We start from the raw sequence: 10297 nt of genomic DNA, 5'->3' as shown, positions 1-10297 counted from the left end.
CGTGAATATTTAAATTTATTGGAATAGATCTTTCAATCGCCATGATAGCCGTTGTTTCCAAAACCATTAAAATTATACAATGTAATTTTAAAGAAAATTACTAAAATATTAAATCTATTGTAACGAACACCTAAAATTGTATAGTAATTGTTTTCTGTTTAATAAATTAAAGTTGAGTGTCCTATGGTAATACATTAAAAAGTACTTGTATCTTTTATTGCTGAATTGAAATTCGAAAGAATAGTTTCTAAGTTAGTAAATAAATATGCATGTAATAATATTTCCATATTGTATCATGGACTTTATAAGATTGAATGACTCAAAAACCATACTCGTTCAAATTTTGATTTGAATACATATAAAATGTTCAAAATAATCATCTGCCTAACAATTTATGTGAAAAATGTTTTTTTATTTGAAAAATAGAAATTAATATCACTACAATAAGACACCCTTATATGGTATTAGTGATCCAAGTGTTTGAAAATACGGCCCTCGTGTGTACTTATACAACTGCAAAGATCAGGATTTGAATAAATGCACTATCAAAAAGAAAAATGGGGGATGAACATGCTTGGCGAATCGTACGTACGTATATAAATCTACTGGAATACGTCTCCAAAGACGTTGCGGTAAACGATGGAAACCAATTGTTTCGGCGACAAAGGCACTCGATTCCGTAAGAGGCGTAAAAAGCAAATAAATGACTGCGGCCCTGTGGCGTCAATGGGCGCACTATTAGTCTTTCGTGACCGGGCGCCGTTGTACAGCAGCTAATATGCGCACGTCCTTCACGCCTACTGCACGACTTTCGCGAAGAGAAGGACGAGGCGAGGGGGTGAAGGGGAAGGAGTGGAAACGGCGAGGAGAAAATAGAGGACGAAAAAGAAGAAAAGAAACCGTTTGAACGAGACGTGAATATAACCTATATATTATATTACGTCGTGTAAGTAGTACGCATCACGAGTCTTGTTAACCGAGTGACTTTAACATTACTATATAATATAATAGGCCCCTCGAGCAAAAGTCCGATTTTAATTAACCGTATTCGGCAGTATGTCAGCGTCGAAATAAATGTTTTCGCCGCCACACCGCTGTTTGAATAATCGCGCACCGATGAAATCGCGATGGCCCCAAGCTGGTCGACAACCATCATCGTTTGTAGTCGTACAACACTCGGGAAATATAGTGATGTATAATATAACGGTGTAACCGCAAAACCACCCACCTCCGTCTTCCTTTTTTCTGTCACCGTCTTCGCGCAACGGTATACACTACACGCTTAAATGTACGCGTTATTAGATTTCAAATAATATGTATAAATGGTTTTCTGTTTCTCTCTTCGTCCAAGATCCCCACCAATACTTAGACAATAATATTATTATTTTATTGCATTATTATAGCCTTGTTGTATTGCATTCTATATTGGTCGTGTAATGCACTAGGCGATTTCTCATTGGCCGATATATGTGTATTTAACGAAGTAGCACGTACATAATTCAAATAAATAAAAGCCACCATAATAGTAATATCGTTCGAAAACATCATAAATACCAAGTTATTCATTGTTGTAACTTTTAAAATTAAATAAAGCATAGTCAAATTAAATTCGAAGAAATAGTTATTTTATTACTAACAAAAATAAAAAAAATACTAATTAATAATTGCTAAAACTTTGTTAAAAATCAAGAAGGCCGTGCTATGTTATTCTACCTCTATACGTATGTACGAATATATATAGAATGTAAAGCATACAGCATTTTTTTGACTAATGCTTTCTTCATACTTTACAATCTCTAGACAGTGTTCAAATAGTACGTTTACTGCAATACCTAAAACGTGTTTCTTTTTCAACAAAAATTTTCAATCAATTTATGTTATCCGCATATTTTTAGTAGATATACCTACAAACATATAGGTAATGTACTTAGTATTAATATTACTAAACTTATATATAATTAATATTTCCTAATAGGTATAGGTAAGTATGAATACATCAGCCATTATTTTTAATTCTTTACAAGTACTTACGATAAAAATGAATTCATACAAAAACGGACTATTTTTCAGTATTGTATAATGTTAATTAATATTTTAAATGAACCATAGGGCAACGAGAGTTGTATATTATCACCCTGATTAATTGAAGTACATTCAAGTATATAAAAATATTTTTTATTTCATTCGAATAACGATTTTACTTCTTCTAAGATATAATATAAGAAAAATTTTATTTGATCTTTTATTAGTGAAAATAGTAATAAAAATAATCAAATAAACATAACATTATTATGGAAAATATTATAGATTAAAGTAAACAACGATAAATTAAAATACACAGATTTATTTTTAAGTGCTCATATTTTTTATTATTATTTAATGTTTACATTAAAATATTGTTTTCTCAGTTCAATATAACATAAAGAATCGCATATTTTCATGTATTACAGACAACAAACATACCTACCAATAAAGTTTATAACACAATTTAATGATATCGGTAGTTACCCATTTTTATATTTTTATTATGGAATTGAGAAAAATATTAAAATAAACTGACTTATTATGTCTTTATAAGTGTACCTAATTTTAAACATAGTACATCGCCATAATATGTTTTTGAACATGTTTATGCTTCGATTTCATAAAAATATACAAATTTCAAAGAATTTAATGTCAACATGTTATTTTATTTTATTATGTATCCTACCTATAATTATATTTCGAAGCAATTTTAACGGCAAATAACAACTGAAAAATACATAATATTATAATTTATTTACATAGGATAGTTCACTGCATTTATAAATCTTAAATATCTAATTTTATTTGCGTGAATTATTTTTGAAAAACTATTAAGACATAATATCAACTTAGACGTTTTTGTTACACCAGCGCAGTTTTTAGTATTTTCTCAACGATATATTTTCTAAAACTATGCAAAACATTTACTGTTTGTAGTACAATACGATTCTTATTTTTTTTTTTTTTATAGAATCATAGAATCGTTTTACACAAAATCATTATTATAATCACATTCTGCAGTATTATTGCTACTTAAGTTTGTTAATTTTTACAATTTTTTTACCGGAAAAATAAAATAACTATTATTATCTTAAATTTGTTCTTTCTAATTATATTAGAAAATTATAATTAAAAGTATATTGTATTTATTTATTTAACCGATTGTAGGTTTCGAATATTTACAAAAAAATTAATATAGATTTCGTTTTTAGATTAATTAAATCACTGTTGGAAATAATTTATGCGATAAAACCAATTATATTATTTATTCAATGTGTGTTTTATAAATGTTGTCAACACTGTTATCATAATAATTATTAGCTTAACAAAAATATTGTTACTTAACCTATAGTAGTAAATAAAATTCTTCCCACAAAACCTTTTATATGTATATTATTTTTAAAAGTTTTTTTTAATAAGTAAATTTCACTTTAAAATGTATCACCTATAATAATTATTTAATATATTAACAATTCTGATAAAACTTGTCTCTCAGAACTCACAAACCAGGGAAAATAATGTTAAAAAAAGTATATATGTTAGTTCTATTATGAAAGCAACGTTTATCTAAGGACTAATTTATAGTTATTTAAAAAAATGTAATCAACTGTTACTTGTCTTGCTTAACCTATTAATTGTAACTTTAATTTTGTTTAAGTTGTCTATATCCTTTTTTTAAAATTAAGTTGACTAAACAAGCCCTGCCTTTTCAGCAAGTCTGCAGTGTAAAATAACCATTGTCCTGAATTATGCAAAATACTGTAATTTATTATACTCCTATAGATATCAAGTCAATACGTTGTATAATATTATGTTATACGGTATCTTTTAGCGTGAACGATTCGACGTCGACGATTATGTTGGAGATGATGATAATGATAATAATAATAATAATAATAATAAAGTGACAGTTGTTTGCAGAGATTTGAAGTGGCCCCCGGTCGATGTCTTTCCGAGTCCGCAAAAAACTCCACCGAACCTCTCCTAATAACATTATAATATACGCGCACGCCCGAAAAACACTCGACCAACTGTTCTCTCGTAAAGCATTTTTTTTTTTTTTTTTTTAGTCCCTTTTATTTCTTTGCGTTACACACTTTGTAGGTTCTGATCGAATCACGACTATTGGAAATGCGATACCGCCGCCGCAGCGTGTAAACGTCGAGGACTTTGGGGTATATATTTTATGATATCATTATCGTACGAAAATAATAAAACAATTAACCCGCGCCGCGGCGGTCCGTCCCGAAATGCCCGAGTGGTTGCCTTTAATATATCATTATTACATAATACATGCTCAGTAACTCCGGCATGTGTTACGTATAGTGTATATAATATACGATGACGGCAGTATGCTATACAACTTGTAGTGCAAGTTAACAATAGTACAATGCACATCGATGCAGTTGTTGGTGGGTATATATATTGTACTAGTAAATATTAGTGTAATAGTGTAGTTTTGTTATATCGATTATGATTCTTATTATTAAAACCACAATACAATAAACGCAGTTTCCAAATTAATTATTTTACAAATTAGGTATGTCCCAAATGGACAATAGCAACAAGGATTAATGGAAGAAAACACGTCATTTAACTGTACGTTTCGGTATTATTTCTTTTATTTCTCTACGTATACGTAATACGCGTCTTTACCGCTCAATGGTTCAGGAACACAAAATACAGTTATATAGATGGGTGTACAGCTCTTTTATAGTACATAATATAATACTTGGTAGTTGGTATATATACGTGTTAATGTATACATATGCGTGAAATAAAAAACGAAAAATATATTTATGTTTCACAGTAACTTAACTTTAATAAAAATGTTTGTCAAGTAGGTGTATGTATTTTTATTTTTAAGAAAAATTGAAGTGAGCCAATGGCACCCACAAAAATCGTATCTTCGTCGCTTATAGACGATCTCGTAACACGACTTGAAACGCGTCGTATATACAATAATAACCATCACCGGGTGTAAGTATAATGTTGTACTATATAGGTACGCCCTATGCACACAAGTGTTATACACAACAATAATAATAATCGTAAGCCCACGTGAAAACGACCGGTTTGTTATTGTAAATTTAACAGGCTGTCGACACTGTTTAGGCGAAAATGATAATAATAGTAATAATAATATTGATGGAAAATAAAAATTCCTTTTTATGTCGGCCGCCCCGCCGAAAACGTAAACTATATACGCGCGCGCATTATACATTAATATATGAGCCCGTGTTTAAAATCGTTTACACCATATGTATCAGTCTGTTTTCGGACAACTTAAAAACATAAACATCCCGAGACGAAGAGACCGGGCTATCCACATGTCTGTACACGCCGACCCGCGCGAACACGGCGCACTCAAACGTCTCCTCTGCCCGCGCTCGATCATATATACATTATAAATATTAATATATACGCGTGTGTGCGGCCTCGCGTTATATTTTAACAATGTTGTTTTTGGACCGGTGTGTGAACCGTCGCCGCCACTACTCACACACACACAAACTCGGTATTATCGTCTTATAATATTGCACAGCGTGTAAATGTGTAGTAACTAATATGTGTGTGTGTTTGAGTGAGTGGGTCAGCTTATATTTATGTGTGTAAGGATGTATTTGTATGCATTAGGATGCGGCCACGGAGGCCGCCGCCGCCGCCCGGATCCTTTGAAGGAGGCGAAAAAATCTCATTATCGATGTGTTTATGTTTTCCGTCGAAAACGAAAACATTGGATTTTTATTGCTTCCCGTGAATGTTTATCGGATATCAAAGGCCCAAGGACGACCGAATCCGTTTGATGTATTTGCCGCGATGATTATTACATTGCACGCTCACACACACACCAAAGTTCTTGGACTTTATTATCGTTATTATTATACTTCATACTATTCACGTACCGATGATACCCATAATATCATATATTATAGTCTTTTGAGACGATATACGTTCGACTAAACGCGTATATAACAGTCTGTTCGCGTGTATATCCACGACGATCATTGGCATAGCTTTCGGCAATTGCAGTGCTGTTATTGCTCCGAACTCGGTGACACACCGCGTTAGTGTTAGTATTATTATACATCGATTGTGTTAGATTTACCGTGACCTTATTGTAATGTCCGCATGAAAATAACGCAAACATCGAATGCCCGACGAAATGACACTAAGACTTTTATATTAGATATGCGTATGAATGTGTGATATGTATGATTCGCGTAGGGCTTATACGCACCACCTGTCCTACGAGGGTCCATCTGTACACGGGCTCATCGCTTTGTCCTTTATCCGCTTTTATTGTTTATTCAGATTTTATATTGTTGTTTTCGTTGTTATTGTTATTGTCATTATTATTGATATTGTCGTTCTTGTCATATTATCTCTTTGGTTAAAATAGATTTTATGCTCTATCAACAACATTAATAATACGATAATACAAAATGATCCGATTCGTGCGTTTGTGTTTATGTATAAAACTGAACTTATTCCTTGATTAAATTAAATTTAAATTCATATCACAAAATACACATAATCGTGAACACCCTAATATAAAAGATATGAATGATAAGTATAATAGTAACAGACGTGCGTTAGCTCATCTTTTAAATGTTCAGTCCCCCGACCCCCATAGTGTATATAATAACTTATTATATTTCAGAATTCATCGGGTATACGGAACTCCCAGCAGATACCTGTATAGTTATTTAGTTAAACGTGTCAATGTAAAAATGGCCATTAGCAGAATGTCTTGTTATGATAGAATAAAATACTAATTATAGATACATAGTACATTATTATAGCTATTTTATTGAAATTCTAAATGAATTAAAAGATAACAATAATTTTATATTTCATTAAAAAATTAGTAATAGTCAATCCTAAGTTGAGAACATTTCTTAAAAATATATTGTTGTCTAAGCCACATTACGTTGGTTTTATTGCACGACTGTTGTAGCAGGCACATAATTATTTTCAAATGGAAGTTTTTAAATTATACTCGTGCATTATAAAATAAAACAAGGAGATCTAGTCATATGGATATCGTTGTGAAAATGTATTGTTTTTTTTTTTTTCTGCAAAACGGGCTTGTCTTGTAAATACGTTGAAAAATGTATTTTGATGTATTTGTATTGACGCGCTATAATTATCCATAGGTACGTCAAGCAGCCAGCGCGGATAATTTTATTTATGACATATACCTTAAACAGTGGAGTAACAATGGAAATTAATAATTCAACGGTGCTTGACAAATTATCAAAAAAATTGTAGGTAAAACTTGTATACGAATACACGATGTAGCTTTGGCAAAAATACAGATTTTCCACATGGGAAACGACATGTATATTGTGTACTTTCCATATGCGAATCTGCATATATAATATCACCTAAATGTAAAAAGTTATTTATGTGCATGTGGTACCTGCAGCTTCCTATTGTACACAATTTTGTGTAGCTACTATTTGGCGCAAAAACTAAGAACGAACTAAAACCGAGAATAAAATCTGAACGACCGAGCAATATTTACAATATAAAATAATATCCCGCCGCGTTGCTCTGACACTAACAATATCCGCGGAGCCTGTACTATTATTATCGTTGTACACCACATATTATATAGCTGCTCGTGTACAATATGATATTTACTGCGTTTACGCGAATCTACAAGTTTTCGACGTAATAATTTACAACAATCGCACTCAAATACAATGTACACAATATTCGTCGACAACGTCCTCGTCGTATTGTGGTGTTCACTTATACACAGATAACTGCCGGTACGTGCATAATATAATGCGCGCGTATACCTTCGACGTGTATAGGTGTCACAATACATGCGCGATACACGACTATCACATGACGTATGACGTATATTATATTATGTGTATTTTTGCACAATATATATTCCCTCTCCGCGTGTAGCAATATGATATATATATATACATATATGTACACGTGAAACTTGCAAACGCAATAGTTTTTAATTCATTTCAAACGCCTCTCTTTTGCGAGCGCACAGGGCACACCCAACGCGGGCTATATACATCTCGCGTGCACAGTGTACCTACCTATATGTATACGCATTGTATACATACTGTTTAATACAAAATACACGCATGTGTGCTAAATATATCATATATACCTATATGTAAGGAAAACGTCTTGGGCTTTCATTGTGAACGCCTTATTATATACATGTATGGATCGTAAAGTTTGAGAAAGATCCGCACCGCGTACACGTAGGGCGCCCGCGAACACGCGTCTCGTCAGAACTTTACCGCCGGGCTTTTTACCGAATCCGGCGATTCGTCGCGATGCGGTTAATTCGTCGCTTCCGTTTCCGCTTCGTCGTCGTACATACCTATGTGCAGACGGGAAGAAATAAGACCTGTATATAAATAAATATATATATATATATATATTACCTTTTGAACGCTGCCGTTCCAAACAAGTTTTTACGCGAACAATCACTCAACTCGACTCGCGGCTGCACGTTAAGTTTTCATACAGATAACTTTTTTTCTGACACCTCCGGCGTGCAATTCGTTACCCGTATAATATTATAAACAATCGCAACGGTAAAATTATACATAAACCGCGGAAATACTTATCAAATGGTAAATACAGTATAAACGTGTACAGTGTACGCCGGTAGTTTGATAATATATTCGTAAGATACACCAAATATTATTATCATTATTGTGCGACGATATTTGTGCAGCAGTAATGGAAATAATGGAAATATAAAATAATATAAATAACGACACGGTATAAATAATTGCAATCCCATTGATTTCATGCTAGAGACGTGTACAAAGTTTTTCGAAAACCCATTGTTTCACCGTGGAACAATAATATTTTTCACTGGAAATAACACTTTTAGAATTTAAGTATATTGTGCATGTGTTAAATTGTAGTATACATACTATAATATATTATGTTTATATCCACAACCACCACAAATTGTGCGTTAACCGATTTTTTTACCACTCTTAATGGTTATTTCTTCGGCGTTGTATATGTTATTATAATATAAATTCAATATATACTTTCTTTTTATTTTTTAACTGTAAGGAAACTCCGCGCCATAAAAAACACAATGCGTTTGTAATATATCGGCAGCGAAACACATTTTATTAATTCACTAAACATCCTTACAGTAGTTGTAAATACAAATTCATAACCACGAATCAAATTAAAATTATAATATAATACAATTACGCATAATCTAAATTATTAATAAACCATTTTAATTTTGAGAAAAATGTGATTGAAAATTAATTTATGGCAGCTTAAAAATATTACGTAATATACTTATATATCTGTATATCAGATCCCCAATTTAATTATTTCGCAACGTATTTTGATATAAACTAATTACATTTGACATTGATTAGAGAAAATATAATAAAAAAAAAAAAAAATACATGAACGTACGTTTATGTATAAATATAGATAGAATAAGGATACACAATTGAATTCGCCTGATTTACAGTTGGTATACTACTATGCAGTTATTAAAAAGGCAGCGGGATCATTGGACTATATTGTATTCAAGTACTTAACATGACGAACAACAAATTACGCTTAAATTAAAGACTCAATGGGTTCTTTGGTTGTACAGACGATATTTATAAACATAAATAATATATATTCGAAAATTAAACAAATAAATTATTAAAGTCTGCAGTCTGCTTATACGACTGTAGTTAAGTTTGAAAAACTACTTTAAACAGAGTGCTCTAACGTACCTATACTACTTAATGACATTTTATTACTGGTTGGTACTCTTCAAAAAAACACTATTGTTTTTTTCCGGATCCGTCCATCTGAGTACTCCATTCTTCAAATAATAATATGAACGCGATTTCAACTGCGGGTACCACAGCACTAGGTCAATATTGAATTTCTAGTAGCGCAACCGTATTAAAAAGGGCAAAACGAGATCCAATAAATGTATAAAAGTTATCGAGGTCTTATCCCACCTCCTGTTCCTCTCGCGTGCGCTATAAGTTGACGGCAATATATAATGTAATATAATGTATATTATAACAGTGGTGGTATATATATATATATATATATGTATGTGTATTTATATATATATATATATATATTTGTAAGTATGATGGGTATACATCACAAGTGATGGCAGTGTAGTGTAATGCTTTCCCGACGTGTGTACTCTTTGCAAACAACCTCTCATAATACACATCGGAGAATATATTATTATGTATACTACGGGCCACTTTTATTGGATGGTCATATCAAG

This window comes from Rhopalosiphum maidis, chromosome 1 (assembly GCF_003676215.2).
Source record: "Rhopalosiphum maidis isolate BTI-1 chromosome 1, ASM367621v3, whole genome shotgun sequence".
Taxonomy (NCBI): Eukaryota; Metazoa; Arthropoda; class Insecta; order Hemiptera; family Aphididae; genus Rhopalosiphum; species Rhopalosiphum maidis.
The sequence above is the reverse complement of the archived record's forward strand: the minus strand, read 5'-3'. Positions refer to the sequence as shown.